We start from the raw sequence: 24,556 nt of genomic DNA, 5'->3' as shown, positions 1-24,556 counted from the left end.
GTTAGGCTTGTGGTCAGGGTTAGGGTTAGTGTTATGGTAAGGATTAGGGTTAGGTTGAGGTTTTGGGGTTAGGGGTTAGGTTTAGGAATGTGTTAGAATTAGAGTTAGGGTTAGGATTATGGTTAGGGTTAGGGAGAGGGTCACGATTATGGTTAGGGTTAGGGTTAGCATTAGGTTTAGGGGTAGGGTTAGGGTTAGGGTTTGGATTAATATAAGGGATAGGGTTTGTGTTAGGGTTAGGGTTAGCATTAGGGTTAGGGCTAGAATTTATTGTTAGGGTTAGTTTTAGTGCTGTGTTTAAGGTTAGGGCTGAGTTAGAAGCTAGTGTTAGGGTTAGTGTGAGTGTTAGGTTATGGTTAGGTTTAGGAGTAGGTTAGGGTTAGGATTAGGGTTAGGGTTAGGCTCAGTATTAGAATTAGGATTAGGGATAACTTTAGGGTTAGGGTTAAGTTTGTTGTTAGTGTTAGGTTTATGTATAGGGTCAGCATTAGGTTTAGGGTTAGCACTAGGTTTAGGGTTAGGGGATAGTGTTAGGCTTAGCGTTAGGGGTTAAGGTTAGGGTTAGGTTTAGGGTTAGGGTTATGATTCGGATTAGGGTTAGAGTAAGCGTTAGAAGGTTAGTGTTAGAGTTAGGGTTATGGTTAGGTTATGGTTAGGGTTAGGTTAAGGCTTAAGATTATGTTTAGAGTTTAGTGTTATTGTTAGTGTTAGGGTTAGGGTTAGTTTTAGTTTTAGGGTATATGTTAAATTTAGAGTTTTAGGGTTAGGGTTAGTGTTATGGTTAGGGTTATGTTTAGGGTTAGGGTTATGGTTAAGGTTACACTTAGTGTTACAGTTAGTGTTCGGGTTAGGGTTAGTGTGTGGATTAGTGTTAGGGTAGCGATTAGGTTAGGTTTTGGGTTAGGGTTAGGGTCAGGGTGAGGGTTAGGGTTAGGGTTTAGGGTTACACTTAGCAGTAGGATTATTGTTAGGGTTATGGATTAGGCTTAGGGCCAGTGTTAGGTTTAGTGTTAGTGTTAGGGTCACGGTTATGTTTAATTTTAGGGTTAGGATAAAGTTAGGCTTAGGCTTAATGTTTGGCTTAGGGTTAGGTTTAGGGTTAGGGTTAGGGTTAGGGTGAGGGTGAGGTTATGTTTAGTGTTAGGTTTAGGATTTGGGTTAGGGCTGGTGTTAGTGTAAGGTTTAGGGATAGCTTTAGGTTTAGGGTTAGGTTTAGGTTTAGGGTTAGGGTTCGGGGTAGGTTTAGGACTAGGTTTAATTTTAGTGTTGGGGTTGAGTGTTAGAGGATAGGGTTACAGTTATGATTAAAGTTTATAGTTATGGTTAGTGTTAGGGTTATGGGTAGGATTAGGGCTAGAATGTAGGGTTAGTGTTAGTGTTTGGCTTAGGGTTACTGTTATGGTTAGGGTTAGGTTAGGGTTAAGTTTAGGGGTTAGGTGTTAGGGATCGGGATAGGGTTAGGCTTTGGATTAGGTGAGGGTTCGTGTTACAATAAGGTTTAGGGTTAGGGTTAGGGTTAGGTTTAGGTATTTGTTTAGTGTTATGGTTAGCTATAGGGTTAGAGTTTGGGTTAGGGTGAGGAGTTAGGTCTTAAGGATATGGTTAGGGTTATGTTTCGGGTTAGGGTTACATTTAGTGTTACATCTAGGGTTAGTGTTAGCGTTAGGTTTAGGGTTATGGATTAGGGATAGTGTTAGGGTTAGGGTTAGTTTTAGGGTTAGTGTTAGGGTTAGGGATTAGGATTTGTGTTAGGGTTCGCTTTAATGTTAATGTTAGAGTTAGGGTTAGGCTGAGTTTTATGGTTCGGTATAGGGTTAGGTTTAGGCTTAAGTTTAGAGTTAGGTTGAGGTTTAGGTTTAGGGTCGGGTTTAGGGTTAGGTTTAGGATTTGTTTTAGGGTCAGGGTTAGGTTAGGATTTGTGTTAGTGTTAGGGTTAGGTTTAGGGATAGGTTTAGTGTTAGATTTAGTGTTAGTGTCAGGGCTAAGGTTAGGGGTTAGATTTAGAGGTTATTGTTAGTTTTAGTGTAAGGGATTAGTGTTAGGTTTAGGGTTAGGGTCAATGTTAGGCTCAGTATTAGGATTAGGGTTAGGAATAGGTTTAGCATTAGGCTTAGGTTTATGGTTAGGGTTACAGTTAGGGATAGTATTAGTGTTAGGTTTAGGTTTAGGGATAGGTTTAGATTTAGGGTTAGGTTTTAGGGTTAGGTTTAGGGTTAGATTTAGGTGTTAGGTTTATGGTTAACTTTAGGGTTGGTGTTAAAGTTAGGGTTATGCTTAGGTTTAGGCTTAGAAGGTTAGGGTTAGAGTTAGTATAGCTTTAGTTTTAGGGTTAGGGTTAGGGTTTGGGTTAGGTTAGGTTTAGGGTTTAGGTCATAGGGATAAGGTTAGGGTTATGGTTACCTATAGGGTTTGGTTTAGGGTTAGGTGTTAGGGTTAGGGTGAGCGTTAGGTTTAATGTTGGGGTTAGTGTTAATGTTATCGTTAGGGTTAGGGGTTAGAGTTAGGGTTAGTGTTATTTTTAGTGTTAGGGTTATGGGTTAGGGTTTGTGTTAGGGTTAGAGTTAGGGTTAGGTTTAGTGTTAGTGTTAGGTTTAGGTTTAGGTTTAGGGTAAGGGTTAGGGATAGTTTTCGGGTTAGGATTAAGTTTAGGGTTAGGGTTAGGCTTAGAGTTTAAGGTTAGTATTAGTGTTAGGTTTAGGGTTAGTGTTAGGGTGTAGGGTTACTGTTAGGGTAAGTGTGAGTATTTGGGTTAGGGTTAAGGGTTAGAGTTAGAGGTTAGTGTTAGGGTTAGTGTTAGGGTTAGAGTTTAGGGTTAGGGTTATTGTTAAGTTTATGGTTAGGGTTAGGGTTAGGGTTAGGGTTAGAAGTTAGGGTTAGGGTTAGTGTTAGGGTTAGAGTTATGGACAGTGTTACAGTTAGGGTTAGGTTTAGGTTAGGGTTTGGTTTAGGAGTTAGGTGTTAGGGAATGTGTCAGGGCTAGCTTCAGATTACGGATAGGTTTAGGGTTACTACTACATTTAGGGTTAGGTTTAGGGTTAGTGTTAGGCTGAGGGTTTGGGATAGGGTTAGGAATTCGGTGTTAATGATAGGTTTAGGGTTATTGTTAGTGTTACGGATATGGTTAGGGTTATGTTTAGGGTTACGGTGAGGGTCAGTGTTAGGTTTAAGTTTAGTGTTGGGGGTTAGGGATAGGGTTAGAGTTATTGTAAGTGTTACCCTTAGGGTTAGGTTTAGGGTTAGGGTTAGGATTAGGGTTTGGTTTAGGGATAGAAGTTTCGGGTTAGAGTTAGTGTTAGTGTTAGGGTTTGGTTTAGGGTTTGGGTTAGGTTTAGGGTTAGGGTTATGGGTTGGGTTTATTGTTACGGTTTGGGTTAGTGTTAGGGATGAGTGATAGGGTTAGTGTTAGGGTTAGGGTTAGGTTTAGGGTTGCTGTTAGGTTTAGGGCTAGAGATAGGCTTAGGGATAGTGTTAAGGTTAGAGTTTTCATTAGGGTTAATGTTACAATTAGGTTTAGGGTTACGTTTAGGGTTACAGATAGGGTTAGGGTTAGGGTGATGGTTAGGGTCAAGGCTTAGGGTTAGGTCCAAGTTTATCATTAAGTTCAGTGTTAGGTATAGGGTTAGGGTTATGGGTTTGGTTAAAAGTTATTGTTAGGGTTAGTGTTAGTGTTAGGGTTACATTTAGTGTTACGGTTAGGGTCAGTGTGAGGGTTAGGTTTAGGTTAGGGATTAGGGATAAGTTTAGGGTTAGGGTAAAGTTAGGCTGAGGTTTAGGTTTAGGGTTAGGGTTTGGATTAGGGTTAGTGTTAAGGATAGAGAGTCAAAGTTAGAGTTAGGGTTAGGGTTAGGGTTTGGGGTAGATTTTGGGTTAGGTTTAGGGTTAGGTTTAGGGGTTATCGTTTAGTGTTAGTGTTAGCGGTATGGTTAGGGATTAGGGATAGCATTACTGTTAGTGTTAGGGTTAGGTTTATGCTTAGGGTTAGGGATTATGGTTAGGGTTAGGGTTAAGGTTAGGTTTAGGGTTAGTGTTAGTGTTAGGGCTAGGGATAGGGTTTTGAATAATGTTAGGTTTAGTGTTAGGGTTAAGGTTACGAGTAGGTTTAGGGTTACGTTTAGGTTATGGATAGGGTTAGGCTTAGGGTTAGGGTTACGTTTAGGGTTAGGGTTAGAGTTAGGGTTAGGGTTAGGATTAGAGTTAGTGATAGGTTTTAGTGTTAGGGTTAGGGGTTTGGTGTTACTCATAGGGTTAGGGTTAGGGTTAAGTTTAGTGTTGCGGTTAGGTTTAGGGTTATGGTTAGGGTTTAGCGTTAGGGTTTGTGTTAGGGTTAGGGTTATGTATAGGTTTAGGGTTAGGTTTAGATGTTAGGTTTAGGGTTATGGATAGGTTTATGTTTAGGTTTAGGGTTAAGTTTAGGGTTACTGTTAGCGTTACGTATTGGGGTTAGGTTAGGTTTAGTGTTTATGGTTAGGCTTAAGGTTAGGGTTAGGTTTAGGGATTTATTTTAGTGTTAGTGTTACGTTTAGGGTTTGGTTAGGGTAGGGTTAGGGTTAGTGTTAGTGTTAGGTTTAGAAGTTAGTTTTAGTGTTGCTGTTAGGTTTAGGGTTACGGTTAGGGTTTGGGTTAGGTTAGGGTTAGGTTTATGGGTTAGGTGTTAGGGATACAGACAGTGTTAGACTTCAGATTACGGTAAGGTTTCGGGTTACAATTAGGTTTAGGGTTAGTGTTAGGGTTAGGGTTAGGGTTAGGGGTTAGGGTTACGGTTAGGTTTAGGGATAGGTTTAGGATTAGGGTTAGGTGTTAGTGTTAGGGTTACGGTTATGGTTAGGGTTAGGGTTAGGTTTAGGGTTATGGTTAGCGTTATAATTAGGGTTAGGTTTACTCTTAGAAGGTTAGTGTTAGTGTTATGGTTAGTGTCAGGGTTAGGGTTATGGTTAGGGTTAGCCTTAGGGATAAGCTTTGGGTTACAATTTGGGTTAGGGGTATGATTAATTGTAGTGATAGGGTTAGGGTTACTGTTAGATTTAGGGCTAGGGTTAGGGTTAGGTTTAGGGTTTACGGGTTAGGCCTAGAGTTAGGTTTAGGGATTGGGTTAGGTTTAGGCTTAAGGTTAGGGCAAGTGTTTTGATTAGAGATAGAGGTTAGGTTTAGTGTTAGGGTTATTGTTAAGGTTAGGATTAGTTTTAGGTTAGTGTTAGGGTATGGGTTAGATTTAGAAGGTTAGCGTTAGGGTTATGTTAAGATTAGGCTTAGGATTAGGGATAGGGTTAGTGTTAGAAGTTAGGGTTAGAATTAGTGTTAGGGTTAGCATTACGATTTAAGTTTTAGGGTTAGGGTTTGTGTTAGGGTTACGGTTAGGGTTAAGGTTACATTTGAGGTTACGCTTAGGTTTACGGTTAGGGTTTGGGTTAGTGTTCGGGTTAGGTTTACTGTTAGGTTTAGGGTTAGGGATTAGTGTTGGTGTTAGTTTTAGTTTTAGGCTTTGTATTAGGATTAGAGTTAGGGATAGGTTTAGGTTTAGGGTTAGGTTTATTGTTAATGTTAGCGTTACGGATAGGTTTAGGGTTAGGTTTAGTGTTATGGATAGGGTTAGGGTTAAGTTTAGTGTTAGGGTTAGGGTTACGGGTTAGGGTTAGGTTAGGGTTAGTTTTAGGGAGACGGTTAGGGTTAGGGTTAGGGTTAGCATTAGGGTTAGGTTAGAATTTAGGGTTAGGGTTAGTTTTAGGGTTGTGTTTAGGGTTAGTGCTGGGTTAGAAGCTAGTGTTAGGGTTAGTGTGAGTGTTAGGTTATGGTTAGGGTTACGAGTAGTTTAGGGTTATGGTTAGGATTAGGTTTAGGTTTAGGCTCAGTTTTAGATTTAGGTTTAGGGATAACTTTAGGGTTAGGGTTAAGTTTGTTGTTAGTGTTAGGTTTATGTATAGGGTCAGCATTAAGTTTAGGGTTAGGGATACGGTTAGGGTTAGGGTTAGGTGATAAGGTTAGGCATAGGGTTAGGGGTTAAGGTTAGTGTTAGATTTAGGGTTAGGGTTATTATTGTGATTAGGGTTAGGGTTAGCATTTGACGGTTAGTGTTAGAGTTAGGGTTATGGTTACGTTTATGGTTAGGGTTATGGTTAGTGTTATGGTTAGAGGTTAGGTTTAGGGTTAGGGTGAGGGTTAGATTTAAGTTTAGTGTTAGGGTTGGCTTAGGGGTAGGGTTAGTGTTAGGGTTCAGATTAGGGTTAGGGTTATGGATTACAGTTTTTTGTTAGGGTTCGGGTTCATGTGCAAGTTAGGTTTAGGGTTAGGTATAGACAAGGTTAGGCTTGTGGTCAGGGTTAGGGTTAGTGTTATGGTAAGGATTAGGGTTAGATTGAGTGTTTGGGGTTAGGGGTTAGGTTTAGGGATGTTTTTGAGTTATGGTTAGGGTTAGGATTATTGTTAGGCTTGGGGAGAGGTTTAGGTTTAACGTTAGGTTTATGGTCAGCGATAGGGTTAGGGTTTTAATTAATGTAAGGGTTAGGTTTAGTGTTAGTGTTAGGGTTAGGGTTAGCATTAGCGTTAGGGTTAAGGCTAGAATGTATGGTTAGGGTTAGTTTTAGTGCTGTGTTTAGGGTTAGGACTGGGTTAGAAGCTAGTGTTAGGGTTAGTTTGAGTGTTAGGTTATGGTCAGTGTTGGAGTAGGTTAGGGTTAGGGTTAGGATTAGGGTTAGGGTTAGGCTCAGTATTAGAATTAGGGTTAGGTATAACTTTAGGGTTAGGGTTAAGTTTGTTGTTAGTGTTAGGTTTATGTATACGGTCAGCATTAAGTTTAGGGTTAGGGATTCTGTTAGGGTTAGGGGTTAGTGTTAGGCTTAGGGTTAGGGGTTAAGGTTTGGGTAAGGTTTAGTGTTAGGGTTACAATTCAGATTAGGTTTAGGGTTAGCGTTAGAAGGTTAGTGTTAGAGTTAGGGTTATGGTTAGGTTATGGTTATGGTTAGGTTAAGGGTTAAGTTTAGGCTTAGAGGTTAGGGTTATTGTTAGTGTTAGGTTTAGGGTTAGTTTTAATTTTAGGGTATAGGTTAGATTTAGAGTTTTAGGTTTATTGTTAGGATTAGGCTGAGGATTAGGGATAGAGATAGTGTTAGAGGTCAGGGTTAGGTTTAGCATTAGGGTTTTGGTTAGGGGTTAAGTGTTAGGGTGAGGGTTAGTGTTATTGTTAGGTTTATGGTTAGGGTTAGGGTTATGGTTAAGGTTACACTTAGGGTTACAGTTAGTGTTTGGGTTAGGGTTAGTGTTTGGATTAGGGTTAGGGTAGTGATTAGGTTAGGTTTTGTATTAGGGTTAGGGTGAGGGTGAGGGTTAGGGTTAGGGTTTCGGGTTGGGGTTAGTGTTAGGTTTAGGGGTAGTGTTAGGGTTAGGGTTAGGTTTAGGGTTAGGGTTCAGGTTAGGGTTAGAATTACGTTTAATGTTAGGGTTGGGGTTGAGTGTTAGATGATAGTGTTACGGTTATGATTAGAGTTTATGGTTAGGGTTTGTGTTAGGGTTATGGGTAGGATTAGGGTTAGAAGTTAGGGTTAGTGTTAGTGTTTGCCTTAGGGTTACTGTTATGGTTAGGGTTAAGTTTAGGGTTAGGTGTTAGGGATCGGGTTATGGTTAGGCTTTGGATTATGGGGAGGGTTCAGGTAACAATAAGGTTTAGGTTTATTGTTAGGGTTAGGGTTAGGGATATGGTTAGTGTTAAGTTTAGGTGTAGGGTTAGAGTTTGGGTTAGGGTGAGGGGTTAGATCTAAAGGATATGGTTAGGGTTATGTTTAGGGTTATGTTTATTGTTAGGGTTACGTTTAATGTTACATCTAGGGTTAGTGTTAGGGTTAGGTTTAGGGTTAGGGTTAGGGCAAGGATTTGGATTAGGGTTAGAGGTTAGGTTTAGTGTTAGGGTTATTGTTAAGGTTAGGGTTAGTTTTAGGTTAGTGTTAGGGTATGGGTTAGATTTAGAAGGTTAGTGTTAGGGTTAGATTTAGGATTAGGCTTAAGATTAGGGATAGGGTTAGTGTTAGAAGTTAGGGTTACAGTTAGTGTTAGGGTTAGCATTATGAGTTAAGTGTTAGGGTTAGGGTTTGTGTTAGGGTTACGGTTAGGGTTAGGGTTACATTTAAGGTTACGCTTAGGTTTACGGTTAGGGTTTGGGTTAGTGTTCCATTAGTTTTACTGTTAGGTTTAGGGTTAGGGATTAGTGTTGGTGTTAGGTTTAGTTTTAGGCTTTGTATTAGGATTAGAGTTAAGGATAGGTTTAGGTTTAGAGTTAGGTTTATTGTTAATGTTAGCGTTACGGTTAGGTTTAGGGTTAGGTTTAGTGTTATGGATAGGTTTAGGTTTAGGGTTAAGGTTACGGTTTAGGGTTAGGTTTAGGGAGGGGTTAGGATCAGGGTTAGCTTTAGGATTAGAATGTTCGGGTTAGAGTTAGAGTTAGGGTTAGAGTTAGTTTCAGGGTTTGGTTTAGGTTTAGGGCTAGATGTTCGTGTTTGGGTCAGGGTTTGTATTATGGTTACTGATTAGGGATAGGGTTACTCTTAGTGTTAGGGTTAGGGTTAGGGATTTTGTTTAGGGTTTGGGTTAGTTTTAGTGTTAGGTTTATTTTGGATTAGGGTTAAGGCTAGGAATACGGTTTGGGATAGTGTTAGTGTTTAGGCTTAGGGCTGGGTTAGGGATTAGGGTTAGGGTTAGTGTTAGGGTTATGGTTAGGTTTAGGGGTTAGGTGTTAGGGATAAGGTTATGGCTAGTGTTACTGTTAGGTTAGGGTTAGTATTAGTGTTAGGGGTTAGGGCTTATGGCTAGGGTTAGGGTTAGCATTAGGGTTAAGTTTCAGGTTAGGGTTATGTTTAGGGTTAGGTTTATGGTTAGAGGTTACCTTAGGTTTAGTTTTAGGCTTAGGGATAGGTCAAGTTTTAGGGTTAGGGTTAGGGTTAGGATTTTGCTTAATTTTAGGTTATGGGTTAGTTTTAGAGGGCTAGTGTTAGCGTTATTGTAAGGGATTAAGGTTAGGTTTCGGGTTACAATTAAGTTTTAGTTTTATGGTTAGGGATAGGGTTAGATTTAGGTATCAGGTTTAGGATCAGGGTTATGGTTATGGTTAGGGTTAGGTTTAGGGATAGGGTTAGAGTTTAGTGTTAATGTTAGGGTTAGTGTATGGGTTAGGGTTAGTGTTATGATAACGGATATTTTAGGGTGATGGTTAGTGTTAGAGTTAGTGCTAGGTTTAGGGTTAGGGTTACGTTAGGGACTAGGGTTAGTGTTAGGTTTAGGTTAGCATTAGGGTGAGGTTTAGGGTTTAGGCATAGGTTTACAGTTAGGCTTATATTTAGTGTTAGGGTTAGTTTTAGTGTTAGGGTTAGGTTTAGTGTTCGTGTTAGGGTTAGGGTTTAGACTTAGCGTTAGGGGTAGTGTTAGGGTTAAGTGTTTTGTTTAGGGTTTAGGTTAGTTTTAGTGTTAGGTTTATTTTGGTTTAGGGTTAAGGCTAGGAATAGGGTTTGGGATACTGTTAGTGTTTAGGCTTAGGGCTGTGTTAGGGATTAGGGTTAGGGTTAGTGTTAGGGTTAGGGTTAGGGCTAGGATTTAAGTGTTAGGGTTAGGGTTTGTGTTAGGGTTATGGTTAGGGTTAAGGTTACATTTGAGGTTACGCTTAGGTTTACGGTTAGGGTTTGTGTTAGTGTTCCGGTTAGGTTTACTGTTAGGTTTAGGGTTAGGGATTAGTGTTGGTGTTATGTTTAGTTTTAGGCTTTGTATTAGGATTAGAGTTAGGGATAGGTTTAGGTTTAGGGTTAGGTTTATTGTTAATGTTAGCGTTACGGATAGGTTTAGGGTTAGGTTTAGTGTTATGTATAGGGTTAGGGTTAGGATTAGGTTTAGGGTTAGGGTTATGGGATAGTGTTAGCGTTAGGGAGGGGTTAGGATCAGGGTTAGCTTTAAGATTAGAATGTTAGGGTTAGAGGTAGAGTTAGGGGTGGGGTTAGTTTTAGGGTTTGGTTTAGGTTTAGGTTGAGGGTTAGGTGTTCGTGTTTGGGTTAGGATTTGGATTATGGTTAGGGATTAGGGACAGGGGTACTCTTTGTGTTAGGGTTAGGGTTAGGGTTAGGGTTAGGGTTAGTGTTAGGGTTAGGGATTTTGTTTAGGGTTTGGGTTAGTTTTAGTGTTAGGTTTATTTTGGGTTAGGGTTAAGGCTAGGAATAGGGTTTGGGATATTGTTAGGGTTTATGCTTTGGGCTGGATTAGGGATTAGGGTTAGTGTTAGGGTTATGGTTACGGTTTGGGGTTAGGTGTTAGGGATAAGTTTATGGCTAGTGTTAGGGTTAGGTTAGGGTTAGTATTAGGGTTAGGGTTTAGGGGTTATGGTTAGGGTTAGGGTTAGCATTAGGGTTAGGTTTCTGGTTAGGGTTATGTTTAGGGTTAGGTTTATGGTTAGAGGTTAACTTAGATTTAGTTTTAGGCTTAGGGATAGGTCAAGTGTTAGGGTTAGGGTTAGGTTTAGGATTTTGCTTAATTTTAGGTTATGGGTCTGTTTTAGAGGACTAGGGTTAGGGTGAGGGTTAGGGATTAGCGTTAGTTTTCAGGTTACAATAAAGGGTATTTTTATGGTTAGGGATAGGGTTAGGTTTAGGTATTAGGTTTAGGATCAGTGTTAGGGTTAGGGTTACGGTTAGGTTTAAGGATAGGGTTAGAGTTTAGTGTTAATGTTAGGGTTAGAGTAAGGGTTAGGGTTAGTGTTATGGTAATGGATATGGTTAGGGTTAGATGGTTAGTGTTAGAGTTAGGGTTGAGTTTAGGGTTAGGGTTATGTTAGGGAATAGGGTTAGTGTTAGGTTTAGGGTTCGTGTTAGGGTTAGATTTACGGTTTAGGGATAGGTTTAACATTAGGCTTATCTTTAGTGTTAGGGGTTAGTTTTAGTGTTAGGGTTAGGTTTAGTGTTAGTGTTAGGCTTAGGGATTAGGCTTAGCATTAGGGTTAGGTTTAGGCTTAGGATTAGAGATAGGGATAGGGTTAGGTTTAGGCTTAAGTTTAGGGTTAGGTGTAAGGTTAGTGTTAGGATTATGGTTAGGGTTAGGGTTTAGAGTTAGAGGTTAGCGTTAGTGTTAGGATTAGTGTTAGTGTTAGGGTTCTGTTTCGGGTTAGGTCTAGTTTTCGGCTTAGGGTTAGGGTTAGGGTTAGCTTTAGGCTTAGTTTTAGGGCAAAGGATACGGTTAGGTTTAGGCTTTATGTTAGGGTTAGGGTGAGGTTTAGGGTTAGAGTTAGGTTTAGGATTTGGTTTAGTGTTAGAATTATGGTTAGGTTTAGGGCCAGCATTAGGTTTAGGGTTAGCGTTAGGTTTACGGTTAGTGTTAGCATTAGGGTTATGGTTAGGGTTTGGGCTTAGAATTAGAGGTTAGGGTTAGTGTTAGTGTTAGTGTTAGGCCTAGTGTTAGGTTTAGGTTAGGGTTAGCGATTAGGTGTTAGGAATACAGTTAGGGTTAGTTTTACGGTTAGGGTTAGTTTTAGGTTTAAATTTAGGGTTAGGTTTAGGGGTAGTGCTAGAGGTTAGGGTTAGGTTTACGTTAGGTTTGGGTTTAGGGTTAGGGTTAGGCTTAGTTTTAGGGTTAGGGATAGAGTTATGGTTTGTCTTAATTTTAGGGTTAGTGTTAGGGTTACGTTTAGGTTTAGGGTAAGGTTTAGGTTTAGTTTTAGGGTTGTGGTTAGGGTTAAGTTTAGGGTTAGGGTTAGCGTTATACTCAGGGTTAGGGTTAGAGTTAGGGTTAGGGGTTAGAGTTAGAGTTTAGTGTTAGGGTTATTCTAAGTGTTAGGATTAGAGTTTGGAGTTAGGGTTATAGTTAGTGTTATGTTTAGGGTTAGGGTTAGGGTTAGATGTTAGTGTTAGTGTTAGTGTTAGTGTTAGTGTTGTGGTTGGGTTACTGTTAGGGTTAGGGTTAGTTTAATGTTAGGTTTTGGGGTTAGGTGTTAGGGGTAGGGTCATGGTTAGGATTTGGATTATGGATATGTTTAGGGTTACTATTAGGTTTAGTGTAGGGTTCAAGGTTAGGGTTAGGTTTAGTGTTTGGGTTAGGGATAGGGATTAGGAGTTAAGGATATGGTTAGGGTTATTGTTAGAGTGATGTTTAGGGTTAGGGTTATGTGTAGTGTTATGGTTAGGGTTAGTGTTAACGTTAGATTTACTGTTAGGGATTTTCAATCAGGTTAGTGTTAGGGTTATGGTTAGGTGTTAGTGTTACCGTTAGGGTTAGGGTTATTGTAAGGGTTAAAGTGAGGGTTATGGATTAGGGTTTGTTTTCGGGTTAGGGTTAGAGTTAGAGTTAGGGATCAGGGTTAAGGTTATTGTTAGGCTCAGTATTAGGGTTAGGGTTAGGGATAGTTTTAAGGTTAGGGTCATGTTTATTGTTAGGTTTAGTGTTAGTGATAGGGTTAGCATTAAGTTTATGGTTAGGGATAGGGTTAGGGTTAGAGTTAGGGTTTAGGGTTAGGGTTAGGGTTAGGGGTTAGTCTTAGGGTTTGTTTTAGGGTTAGGGTTAGGGTTGAGATTACGGTTCAGGTTAGGGTTAGAAGGTTAGAGTTAGAGTAAGGTTTAGCGTTAGGGTTAGGGTTTGGATTAGGTTTAAGATTAGGGTTTCGAGATTAGGGTTTGGGTTAGGATTAGGATTAGGGTTAGGGATTAGGGATAGTATTAGAGTGAGTGTTATGGTTAGGGTTAGGGTTAGTGTTAGGGTTAGGGTTAAGGTTTAGGGTTATGGTTAGGGTTAGGGTTAGAGTTAGCGATTAGTCTTAGCATTAGTGTTTCGTTTAGGCTTAGGTTTAGAGATAGGGATAGGGTTAGGTTTAGGCTTAAGTTTATAGTTAGGGTTCGGGTTAGGGTTAGGGTGAAGTTTAGGGTTAGGGGTTAGAGTTAGAGGTTAGGTTTAGTGTTAGGATTAGTTTTAGGGTTAGGGTTCTTTTTAGGGTTAGGTCTACGGTTATGCTTAGTGTTAGGGTTAGGCTTAATTTTAGGGCAAAGGATAGTGTTAGGTTTAGGCTTTAGGTTAGGGTTAGGGTCAGGTTTAGGGTTAGAGTTAGGTTTAGGGTTAGGTTTAGGATTTGGGTTAGTGTTAGATTTACGGTTAGGGTTAGGTCCAGCGTTAGGTTTAGGGTTAGTGTTAGCAGTATGTTAGGGCTTAGAGTTAGAGGTTAGGGTTAGTGTTACTGTTAAGGTTAGTGTTCGGTTTAGGGTTGCATTTAGTGCTAGCGTTAGGTTAGGGTTAGATTTAGTGTTTAGGTGTTAGGGATAGGGTCAGACTTAGGCTTCGTATTACAGTTAGGGTTCGGGTAAATATTAGGTGTATTGATAGGGTTAGAGTTAAGGTTAGGGTTAGGATTATGATTAAGGTTAGTGTTAGGGTTAGGGGTTAGATGTTAAGTACATTTTTAGTGTTAGGATTAGAGTTAAGGTTAGGGTTAGGGTTACATTAAGAGTTACAGTTAGTGTCAGTGTTAGGGTAAGGGATAGGTTTAGGGATTAGGGATTGGGTTAGTGTTAGTGTAAGTGTTCGGGTTCGGGGCTAGTTTTACGCTTAGGGTTAAGGTTATTGTAAGGCTTAAGGTTAGGGGTACGGATTAGGGTTATTGTTCGGGTTAGGGTTATGGTTAGGGTTAGTGTTAGGCATTTGCGTTACGGTTACGCATAGCGTTAGTGTTAGGCTCAGTATCAAGATTAGGGTTAGGGTTAGGGATAGGTTTAGCGTTAGGTTAGGGTTAGGGTTATGGTTAGGGTTAGGTTTAGGATTTGGGTTAGGGTTACAGTTAGGGTTAGGTTTTCACGTTATGCTTAGGGTTAGGGGTTAGGTTTAGGGTTAGATGGTTAGGTTTAGGTTTAGGGTTAGAGTTAGGTTTAGGGTTAGGGTTAGGTTTATGGTTAGTTTTAATGTTAGGGTTAGTGTTAGGGCTAAGAATACAGTTAGGGATAGTGTTAGGGTTAGGGTTAGAGTTAGGGATTAGCTTTAGGGTTACGTTTAGATTTAGAGTTAGGGTTAGGCGTTAGATGTTTGGGATAAGGTTAGTGTTAGTGTTAGGTTTAGGTTTAGGGTTAGGGGTTATGGGTTAGGGTTAGGTTTAGGTTTCAGGTTAGGGTTAGGGTTAGTGTTAGATGTTAACTTTAGGGTTAGGGTTATGGTTAGGGTGACAGTTAGGGTTAGCTTTAGGGATAGGGCTAGGTTTAGGATTAGGGTTAGATGTTAGGGGTAAGGATAATTTATTGGTATGATTACGGTTAGGGTTAGCTTTAGCGTTAGGGTATGGGTTAGTTTTAGAGGGTTAGGGTTGGGATAGGGTTAATATTTGGCTTAAGTTTAGGGTTAGGTTAGTATTAGGGTTAGGGTTAGGGTAGGGATTATGGTTAGGGTTAGGTTTTGTGTTAGGGTCTAAGTGTTAGGGATAGTTTTAGCATTAAGGTTATTGTTAGGGTTACGGTTAGTGTTCGGGTTAGGGTTAGGGTTATGGTTGGGTTAGGGTAAGGGTTAGTTTTAGGCATTAGGCTTAGTGTTTGTGTTAGGTTTAGGGTTAGTTTTAGGTTTAGGATTAGACTTAGTTTTAGTGTTATGGATAGGGTTAAGGTTAGCCTTAAGGTAAGGGTTAGTTTTAGGGTTAGGTTTAGGTTTAGGTTCAGGGTTAGGTTTAGGATTGGGTTTAGGGTTAGGGTTAGTGTTATGGTGGGTGTTAAGGTTAAGTTTAGGATGTAAGTTAAGGTTAGGTGTAAGTTAAGGGTTAGGGTTAGCGTTTAGGGTTAGGGTTAGGATAGGCTTATCGTTAGGTTCAGGGATTAGGGTTAGGGTTAGGGTTAGGGTTAGTGTTAGTGTTAGTGTTAGTGTTAGTGTTAGTGTTAGTGTAGGGTTAGGGTTAGGGTTAGTGTTAGGTTAAGGGTTAGGTTTAGGGGCTCGCTGTTAGGGATCGGTTTAGGGTTAAGGTTAGGGTTAGGGTTCTGGTTAAAGTTATTGCTAGGGTTACGGTTAGTGTTCGGGTTAGGGTTAGGGTTACAGTAGGGTTAGGGTTAGGGTTAGGGTTAGGTTAGAGTTAGGTTTATGTTTAGGATTCGGGGCGAGTTGTTAAAGATAGGCTTAGGCTTAGGGTTAGGGTTAAGGTTTAGGTTACGGTTAGTTTTAGGGTTAGGGTTTGTGTTAGGGTTATGGTTACTTTTTGGTTTAGGGTTAGAGTTAGTGTTACAGTTAGGGTTAATGTTAGGTTTAAGTTTAGGGTTAGGTTTATGGTTAGGGTTAGTGTTAGGTTTAGGGTTATGGTTTGGTTTAGGTTTAGGGTTTTGTTTAGGTTTACGGTTAGAGGTTAGGGTTAGGGATAGTGTTAGGTTTAGGGTTAGGGTTAGGGTTAGGGTTAGGTTTAGGGTTAGGGTTAGTGTCAGGTTAGGGTTAGTGTTAGGGTTAGGTTTAGGGTTAGTGTTCAGGATTAGGGTTAGTGTTAGTGTTAGGGTTCGTGTTCATGTTTGGGTTAGAGTTAAGTTTAGACAAGGTTTGGTTTCAGCTCAGGGTTAGGATTTGGGAAATGGTAAGGTTTAGGGTTAGGGTGAGGGCTTGTGTTTAGGGGTTAGTTTTAGCGTTATTGTTAGAGTTTATGTTAATGTTAGGGTTTTATGGTTAGGGTCAGTGTTAGAGTTTCTGGTTAGAGTTTGGGTTAGGCATAGGGTTAGGGTCAGGGTTAGGGTTATGGTTATGGTTTAGGTGTTAGGGATAGTGTTAAGGTTTGATTTTGTGTTATGGTTAGGGTTACGGTTATGATTAGGTTTAGAGTTAGGGTTAGGGTTAGCCTTATCTTCAGGTTTAGGGTTAGGGTTAGGGTTAGGTTTACGGTTAGGGTTAGTGGTTAGGTGTTAGGCATAGGATAAGTGTTAGAGTTAGTTTTAGGGTTAGAGTTAGTGTTAGGGATAGTGTTTAGGATAAGATTTAGGGTTAGGTTTAGGTTTAGGTTTAGGTGTATTGCTAGAGGTTAGGGTTAGGTTTAGGGTTAGGTTTAGGGTTAGGTTTGGGTTTAGGGTTAGGGTTAGGCTTAGTTTTAGGTTTAGGGATAGAGTTATGGTTTGTCTTAATTTTAGGGTTAGGGTTAGGTTTAGTTTTAGGAATGGGGTTAGGGTTAAGGTTAGGGTTAGGGTTAGGGTTAGCATTATACTCAGAGTTAGGGTTAGGGTTAGCATTAGTGGTTAGAGTTAGAGTTTAGTGTTAGGGTTATGTTAAGTGTTTGGGTTAGAATTTAGGGTTAGGTTTAGCGTTAGTCTTATGTTTAGGGTTAGATGTTAGTGTTAGTGTTAGGGTTAGGGTTTCTTTTAGGGTTAGTGGTAGGTTAGGGTTAGGTGTTAGGGATAGAGTCCGGGTTAGGCTTCGGATTACGGATAAGTTTAGGGTTATTATTAGTTTTAGTGTAAGGTTTATGGTTAGGGTTAGGGTTAGTGTTTGGGTTATTGATAGGGGTTAGGTGTTAAGGATATGGTAAGGGTTATTGTTAGAGTTATGTTTAGGGTTAGGGTTATGTGTTGTGTTACGGTTAGGGGTAGTGTTAGTGTTAGGTTTAGGTTTAGGGATTATCCATATGGTTAGCTTTAGGGTTACGGTTAGGGGTTAGTGTTACAGTTAGGGTTAGCGTTATTGTAAGGGTTAAGGTTAGGGTTATGGATTAGGGTTAGATTTCTGGTTAGGATTAGAGTTAGAGTTAGGGATTAGGGTTAGGGTTAAGGTTAAGGTTATTGTTAGACTCAGTATTAGATTTAGGGTTAGGGATTGTTGTAGGGTTAGTGTCATGTTTATTGTTAGGTTTCGGGTTAGGGATAGTGTTAGCATTAGGTTTACGGTTAGGGATAGGCTTAGGGTTAGAGTTAAGGTTAGGGTTAGGGTTACGGTTAGGTTTTAGTGTTAGGGTTTGTTTTAGGTTTAGGGTTAGTGTTAAGATTAGGGTTAGGATTAGGGTTAGAAGGTTAGAGTTAGAGTAATGTTTAGCATTAGGGTTAGGGTTTGGATTAGGTTTAAGATTAGGGTTTCGAGTTTAGGGTTTGGGTTAGGATTAGGGTTACGGCTAGAGACTAGGGATAATATTAGAGTGAGTGTTAGGGTTAGGGTTAGTGTTAGGTGTTAGGTGTTAGGGATAAGTTTAGGGTTATGGTTAAGGTAGGGTTAGGGTTAGGGGTTAGGGATTGTGGGTTACGGTTAGGGTTATGTTTAGGTTTATGATGACTGCTAGAAATAGGATTAGGGATAGTGTGAATGTTAGGCTTAAGGCTGGGTTAGGGATTAGGGTTAGGATTTTGTTAAGGTTGTTTTTAGGGTTAGATGCTAGGTGTTAGGGATAAGGTTAGGGTTAGTGTTAGAGTTAGGTTAGTGTTAGCATTAGGGTTATCAGTTAGGGGTTATGGTTATGGTTAGTGTAGGATTAGGGTTAGGTTTAGGGTTATGGTTAGGGTTAGGCTTAGGCATAGACCAAGGGTTAGGGTTAGGTTTACAGTTAGGGTTAGGATTAGGGTTAGGGTTAGGGTAAGTGCTAGGAACAGTGTTAGGAATAGGGTTAGGTTTAGGCTTAGGGCTGGGTTAAGGATTACGGTTATGGTTACTGTTAGGGTTATGGTTTGGGTTAGGCAGTAGGTGTTATGGATAAGGTTATGGCTAATGTTAGTGTTAGGTTAGGGTTAGGATTTGTGTTAGGGTTAGGGTTAGGTTTAGTGTTATTGTTAGGCTTAGGGTTAGGGATAGTGTTAGATGTTATCTTTAGGTTTAAGGTAACAGTTAGGTTTATGTTTAGGTTTAGGCTTAGGTACAGGGCAAGGATTAGGGTTAGGGTTAGTTTTAAATTACGGGTTTGTTTTAGAGGGTTAGGGTTAGGGTTATGGTTAGAATTACATTAACAGTTACGGTTAGGGTTATGCTTAGTGTTAGGTTTAGGCTTAGGTTTACGGTTAGTGTTAGGTTAGGTATTAGGGTTAGGATTAGGGTTAAGGTTAGGGTGAGGGTTAGGTTCAATCTTAATTTTAGGGATAGGGATATTGTTAGGGTTAGGGTTAGGGTTAAGGTTAGGATTAGGTATTATGGTCTGTGTTATGGTTAGTTTTAGGGTTAGGGTTAGGGTTAGGGATTAATGTTAAGTTTAGAGTTATGGATATGGTTATGTTTAGGGTTCAGGTTACAGTGAATTTTAGAGTTAAGGGTTCGTGTTACCTTTAGGGTTAGTGTTAGCCTTAGTGTTAGGTTTAGGGTTAGTGTTTAGTGTTAGGGGTTGTTTTAGGGTTAGGGTTATGGTTATGGTGACTGTTAGGATTAAAGTTTATGGTTAGGTATAGGGCTAGTGTTACCATTACGGTTAGGGTTAGGTTTAGGTTTAGGTTTACCCTTAGGGTTACTGGTTAGGTGTTAGGTAGAGGTTTATGGTTAGGCTTCACGTTATGGTTAGGTTTATGATTAGGATTAGGATTGGGTTAGGTTTTTTGTGTTAGGGTTAGGGTTACTGTTTTATTTATTTATTTATTTATTTTATTAATGGAGAAAAGAAAAAAAACAGTGAAAGGGTACAAGTTATACAGATTTACAGAAGAAAAAAATGAACAGTAGGAAATCATTAGTTGATGGATTACATATTGCCATCTTAGAAATAATTGTTCAAGTCTCAAAATTATAGCTTTTAGAGTGGACATTCCAACAATGATACTGCAAACAGTTCTGTTCAATGATCCAATAAAACTCTGTGATATCATCACAAAGAGTATGGGGGGAAATAATTCAAGCTTTGAAAGATAATAATCTCCAGCCAAGATTGAGATATCCTGCACAACTGTCCCTGGAAATTGATGGAAAACAAGGTGCTTCCAGGATAAAGAGGAACTGGGGGAATTTGCAACCACCAATTCAACCCTACAGAAAGTATTGCAGGATATTCTCAAAAAAGAAAAATACAAAGAACCCAGAAATAGTGGCCTGGAGGCCACAACGAATGGAGCAGAGAACAAAATGAAGAAGACAAACTGACAGCTACTGACAGAAAAAGAGCTCAACAGAAATGAGACAGAGAAGATTGGATGATAGGAACAGCTATTTTGGAGAAAATGACATCTTAATAGGTAATACTGATTTAGTATCATCTTGTTTTGAAGTCTCATCTAGCTTTTGTTCTTCTGTCTCCAATGGTCTAAACAGGTTGTATCTTATTGGATTTTATTATGTATGATAGTATAAGCAAAAACCTTTTAAAGACAAGGAGATTATACAGAAACCATTGTTCATTTTGTGTTAGTCGATTCTAAATACTCTGTAATGCTGTCATTCTCTTAAATGGTTTTACATTGTTTTGATATACTTAATGCTACAGTATACAAAGTTGTACTCAGGGACTTCAAGGAAAGAGTCAATATGGTAACTCCTTTTGGGTCGGAATTATCTGGTGGTGAAACACTATTCTGCTTAAATGGTTATGTTTTGATCTGCGCTGTTTCGCTGTTATGCCATCTTTTATCTAAATCTCCACTCCATTATTTACTTTTTTATTTTTATCCGTTTAATTAAAGGGGGAAAATAGCAGGATATATTATAGTAACCCACTTTGACTTTCTATTATCTCGATTTGAAGCCCTGTATTACTCTCACCATCTTGTTTTTGACTGATGTTCCCCTATTCTGTTTTGCTGGATAGTATCAGGTTCGAAAGTTTAGGCATCAGCTGTGAAGATAATGAGATTCATTATAATGCCCATTCTCGTTGACTTTTATCTACTTTTGAAGACCTACAATGTCTCCAATGGTTTGGTTTTGTCAGATTTGTTCTTTACTGTTTTGTTCAATTGTATTATAACTAATGATATAGGCAATTCTATTAGAAATAGCGGGAGGCATTATGGTAACCATTGTTGATCACCTTGTATTATGTTTTTACATTATCTATTATGTCCACTCTTTTGACTTGACCGATTCTGTTCTGTTATGTCTCATTTGGTTTTACTCTCTTCCAAAAAAAAATAAAATAAGAACTGTGGGAGCAATGAAACCCAAAATGTGTAATAGTCATTGTACAAAAGAGAGGAAAAGAAAGTGCTCTAAACTATATAACTGCATGTATATTTAAGTGTATAAGATAGAAAATGATATCACAGAGTTTTATTGGATCATTGAACAGAACTGTTAGGGTTACAGTTATGGTTATGGTTAGGGTTAGGTGTTAGGTGTTAGGGATAGACTTAGCATTGGGGTTAGGGTTAGGCTTAGGGTTAGGGTTAGGGTTAGGTTTAGGCTTAGGGATAGTGTTAGGTTTAGGGTTAGACTTAGGGTTAGGGAAAGTGTTAGGGTTAGGGTTCGGTTTAGGGTTAGGGTTAGGGTGAGGTATAGGCTTAGGGTTATTGTTAGGAGTTAGGTTTAGGTTTAGCGTTAGGTTTAGGGTTAGAGTAAGGTTTTGGTTTAGAGGTAAGGATTAGGGTTACAGTTAGCGTTAGGGTTAGGTTTACGGTTAGAGTTTAAGGTTAGTGTTTTGGTTAGGGTTAGAATTTAGGGTTAGGATTAGCTTTAGTTTTAAGCTTAGTGTTAGGGTTACATTTAGAGTTTAGGGTTAGGGTTAGGGTTAGGATTAGTGTTAAGGTTAGGGTTAGGGTTAGGGATAGGTTTACGTTTGGGTTAGGTTTAGGATTAGGGTTAGTGTTAGACAGGGTTAGGGTTAGGGTTATGGTTAGGGTTTGTGTTAGGATTTGGGTTAGTGTTAGGCTTAGTGTTAGGTTTAGGTTTAGGTTTAGGGTCAGGGTTAGGGTTAGGGTTAGGGTTTAGGGTTAGGGTTAGGTTTATGATTAGAGTTAGGGTTATGGTTCAGGTTAGGTTTAGGTTGAGATTTAGTTGTCGGTTTAGGGTTAGGGATAGAAGTTATGTTTAGTGTTAGGGTTAGGGTTAGAGTTAGAAGTTAGGGTTAATGTTAGTGTTAGGGTTAGGGTTAGGGATTGAGCTATGGGTTAGTGTTAGGGATAGGTTTACTGTTAGGGTTATGGTTAGGGTTAGAGTTTATGGTTAGTGTTACGGTTATGTTGAGTGTTAGTGTTATGGGTAGCTTTAGTGTTAGCGTTTAGTTTTAGGGTTAGGTTTTGGGTTAGGCTTAGGGTTCGGTTAGGGTTAGGTGTTAGGGAGAGGGTTAGAGTTAGTGTTAGGGTTAGGGTTAGTATTATGGTTATAGGTTAGGGTTAGGGTTAGAGTTTAGCGTTAGGGTTAGGGATAAGATTAGGGTTAGAGATTAGGGTTAGGGTTAGGGTTAGCATTAGGCTTAGGATTAGGTTTGTGTTAGGGTAAGGCTTAGGGGTTAGGTGTTAAGTAGAGGGCTAGACATAGGCTTCGGGTTACGGTTATGGTTAGGGTTATAATTAGGTTTAGGGTTAGTGTTAGGGTTAGGGTTAGTTTTAGGATTAGAGTTAGGGTTAGTGTTAGGGTTAGGGGTTAGGTGTGAGAGATAGAATTCGTGGTAGGGTTAGGGTTAGCGTTAGCGTTAGGGTTAGTTTTAGGGTTAGATTTAAGATTAGTCATTGTGGTAGGTTTAACGTTAGGGTAAGGAATAGGGATAGTGTTAGGTTTAGGGTTAGGGTTAGGGTTAGGTTTAACATTATGGTTAGGATTAGAATTTAGGGTTAGGGTTAGGGTTGCAGTTAGGGTTAGGGTAGGGTTAGGTTTACTGTTAAGTTTAGGTGTTAGGTGGTAGTGTTAGTGTTAGGGTTAGGGTTAGGCTTTGGGTTATGGTTAGGTTTAAGGTTACAATTGGGTTGATGGTTAAGTTTAGGATTAGGGTTTAGGGTTACTGTTAGGGTTAGGGGTTATGTGTTAGGGATAGACTTAGCGTTAGCCATAGGGTTAGTGTTAGGGTTAGGTTTAGTGTTACATTTAGGGTTAGGGATACTGTTAAACTTAAGGTTTGCGTTAGGGTTAGCATTAGGGTTACGGTTATGTTTAGAATCTTGGGTTAGGGTTAGTGTTAGGGTTAGGGTTACCGTTAGGTTTAGGTTTATGGTTAGGTTTAAGGGTTATGTTTTAGGGAGAGGGTTAGGGTTAGGCTTCGCGTTACTGTTAGGTTTAGGGTTTCAATTAGGTTTAGTGTTAGATTTAGGGTTAGGGTTAGGGTTTGTTTTAGGGTTACTGTTAGGGTTAGGGTTAGTTGATAGGTTATATCAGGTTATATCAACTAACCAGGTTAGTTGATAGGGATAGACTTAGCGGTAGTGTTAGGCTTAGTGTTAGGGTTAGGGTTAGGTTTATGGTTAGGTTTATGGTTAGGGATAGTGTTAGGTTTCGGTTTAGGGTTAGGGTTAGGGATATTGTTAGGGTTAGCGTTAGGGTTAGGTTTAGGGTTAGGGTTAGGTTCAGGGTTAGGGTTAGATTTAGGTTTTGGGTTAGGTTAGGCTTAGGGTTAGAAGTTAGATTTAGATTTTGAGGTTAGGGTTAGGGTTAGGGTTAGCATTAGCGTTAGGGTTATGGTTAGGGTTAGTGTTAGGGTTAGGGTTTCGGTTAGGGGTACAGGTTAGAGTTAGAGGTTAGGATTAGCGTTAGTGTTAGGATTAGAGTTTAGGTTTAGGTTTAGTGTTAGGGTTATGGTTAGGGTTACAGTTAGACTTAGGTTTAGCTTTAGTGTTAGGGTTAGTGTTAGGGTTAGGTTTATGGTTAGGTTTAGGATTTAGGGTTCGGGTTAGGGTTAGGGTTTGTGTTATGTTTACAGGTTAGAGTTAGAGGTTAGGGTTTGGGTTAGTGTTTGTTTTAGCATTTAGGTTTATGGTTAGTATTAGATTATGGTTACAGTTAAGGCTAGTGTTAGAAGTTAGGTTTAGGGTTAGTCTTAGGGTTACAGTTACTGTTAGTGTTTGGTTTAAGTTATGGTTAGGTTTAGGTGTTAGTTGTTAGAGATAGGTTCAGGCTTAGGCTTCGGATTACGGTTAGTTTTAGGGTTACAATTAGGTTTAGACTGAGGATTAGTGTTAGTGTTAGGGTTAGAGTTAGAGTTAGTTTTACAGTTTGGGTTAGGTATAGGAGTTAGGTGTTAAGGATATGCTTATGGTTATGGTTAGTGTTACGTTTAGGTTTATGGTTAGGCTTAGTCTTAGTGTTAGGGTTAGGGTTAGGGTTAGGGATTAGGAATGGCTTTAAGGTTAGGTTTATGGTTATCGTTAGAGGTTAGTGTTGCTGTTAGGTTTAGCTTTATGGTAAGGGTTACAGTTAGGCTTACATATTAGTGTTAGTGTTCGGGTTAGGGTTACGGATAGGGTTAGGGTTAGGGTTAGTGTTAGTGTTAGGTTTAGGTATTAGGTTTAAGGTTATGGTTAGGTTTAGGGTTAAGGTTAGGTTTAAGGTTAGTTTTAGGGTTAGGGCTAGGGATAGGGTGAGGGATAGTGTTAGGGTTAGGATTAGGGTTAGAGTTATTGTTAGGGTTAGGGATGGGGTTAGGGTTAGGTTTAGGGTTAGAGTTAAGTGTTAGGGTTAGGGTTAAGGTTAGGGTTAGGGTTAGGGTTAGGGTTAGGATTAGGTTTAGCGTTAGTGTTAGGGTTAGTGCTAGGGATTGTGTTAGGGATAGTGTAAGTGTTAGAGTTATTGTTAGGTTAGGGTTAGGGTTAGGGTTATGGATAGTGTTAGGATTAGGGTTAGGGTTAGACTTAGGTTTAGGTTTAGAGTTAGAATTAGGGATAGCATTCATTTTAGGATTAGGGTTAGGGTTAGGGTTAGTTTTAAGGTTTAGTGTTAGCTTTAGGCTTAGGGTTAGGTTTAGGTTTAGGGGTTAGGTGTTAGGGATAATGTTAGTGTAATGGTTACTGTTGGGGTTAGTGTTAGCGTTAGGGTTTGGGTTGGTGTTAAGGTAAGGGTTAGGGCTATGGATTTGCGTTATGGTTAGTGTTAGGGTTCGTGATCAGGTTAGGTTTAGGTTTAGGAATGGACAAGGTTAGAGTTGGGGTTAGGTTAGGGTTAGTGTTAGTGTTAGGATTATGTTTATGGTTAGGGATATTGTTAGGAATAGGGTTAGGGTAAGGGTTAGGAATAAGTGTTAGGGTTAGGGTTAGGGTTAAGTGTTAGGGTTAGGCTTAGTGTTAGTCTTAGGATTATTCTTAGGTTTAGGTGTTAGGTGTTAGTGATATGTTTAGGGTTAGGCTTTAGTCACTGTTAGTGTTAGGGTTACGATTAGGTTTAGTGTAAGTGTTAGGGTTAGCGTTAGGTTTAGGGTTAGTGTTAGGGAGAGTGTTAGGGCTAGTGTTAGGTTATGGGTTAGTGTTAGGTTTAGGGTTAGGTTTAAGCTTAGGGTTAGAAGTTAGGTTTAGTGTTAGATTTTAGGATTGGGTTTAGGGTTAGGGTTAGGGTTAGGTTCAGTGTTAGGGCTAATGTTTTTGTTAGGGTTAGGGGTTGGAGTTAGAGGTTAGTATTAGTGTTAGTGTTAGGGTAGAGTTTCGGGTTAGTGTTAGTGTTAGGGTAATGGTTAGTGTTAGGGTTAGGGTTAGGTTTAGGATTAGGTTAGGTTTGGAATTAGGGTTAAGACTTCGGGTTAGTGTTTAGCTTAGGGTTACGGTTAGGTTTATGGGTTAGGCATAAGGAATAGGTTTAGGGTTAGGCTTTG

This window comes from Cavia porcellus, unplaced genomic scaffold, assembly GCF_034190915.1.
Source record: "Cavia porcellus strain 051 isolate PalLab524CR breed Dunkin Hartley unplaced genomic scaffold, mCavPor4.1 scaffold_34, whole genome shotgun sequence".
Classification (NCBI taxonomy): Eukaryota; Metazoa; Chordata; class Mammalia; order Rodentia; family Caviidae; genus Cavia; species Cavia porcellus.
This window is presented reverse-complemented; position numbering follows the sequence as displayed.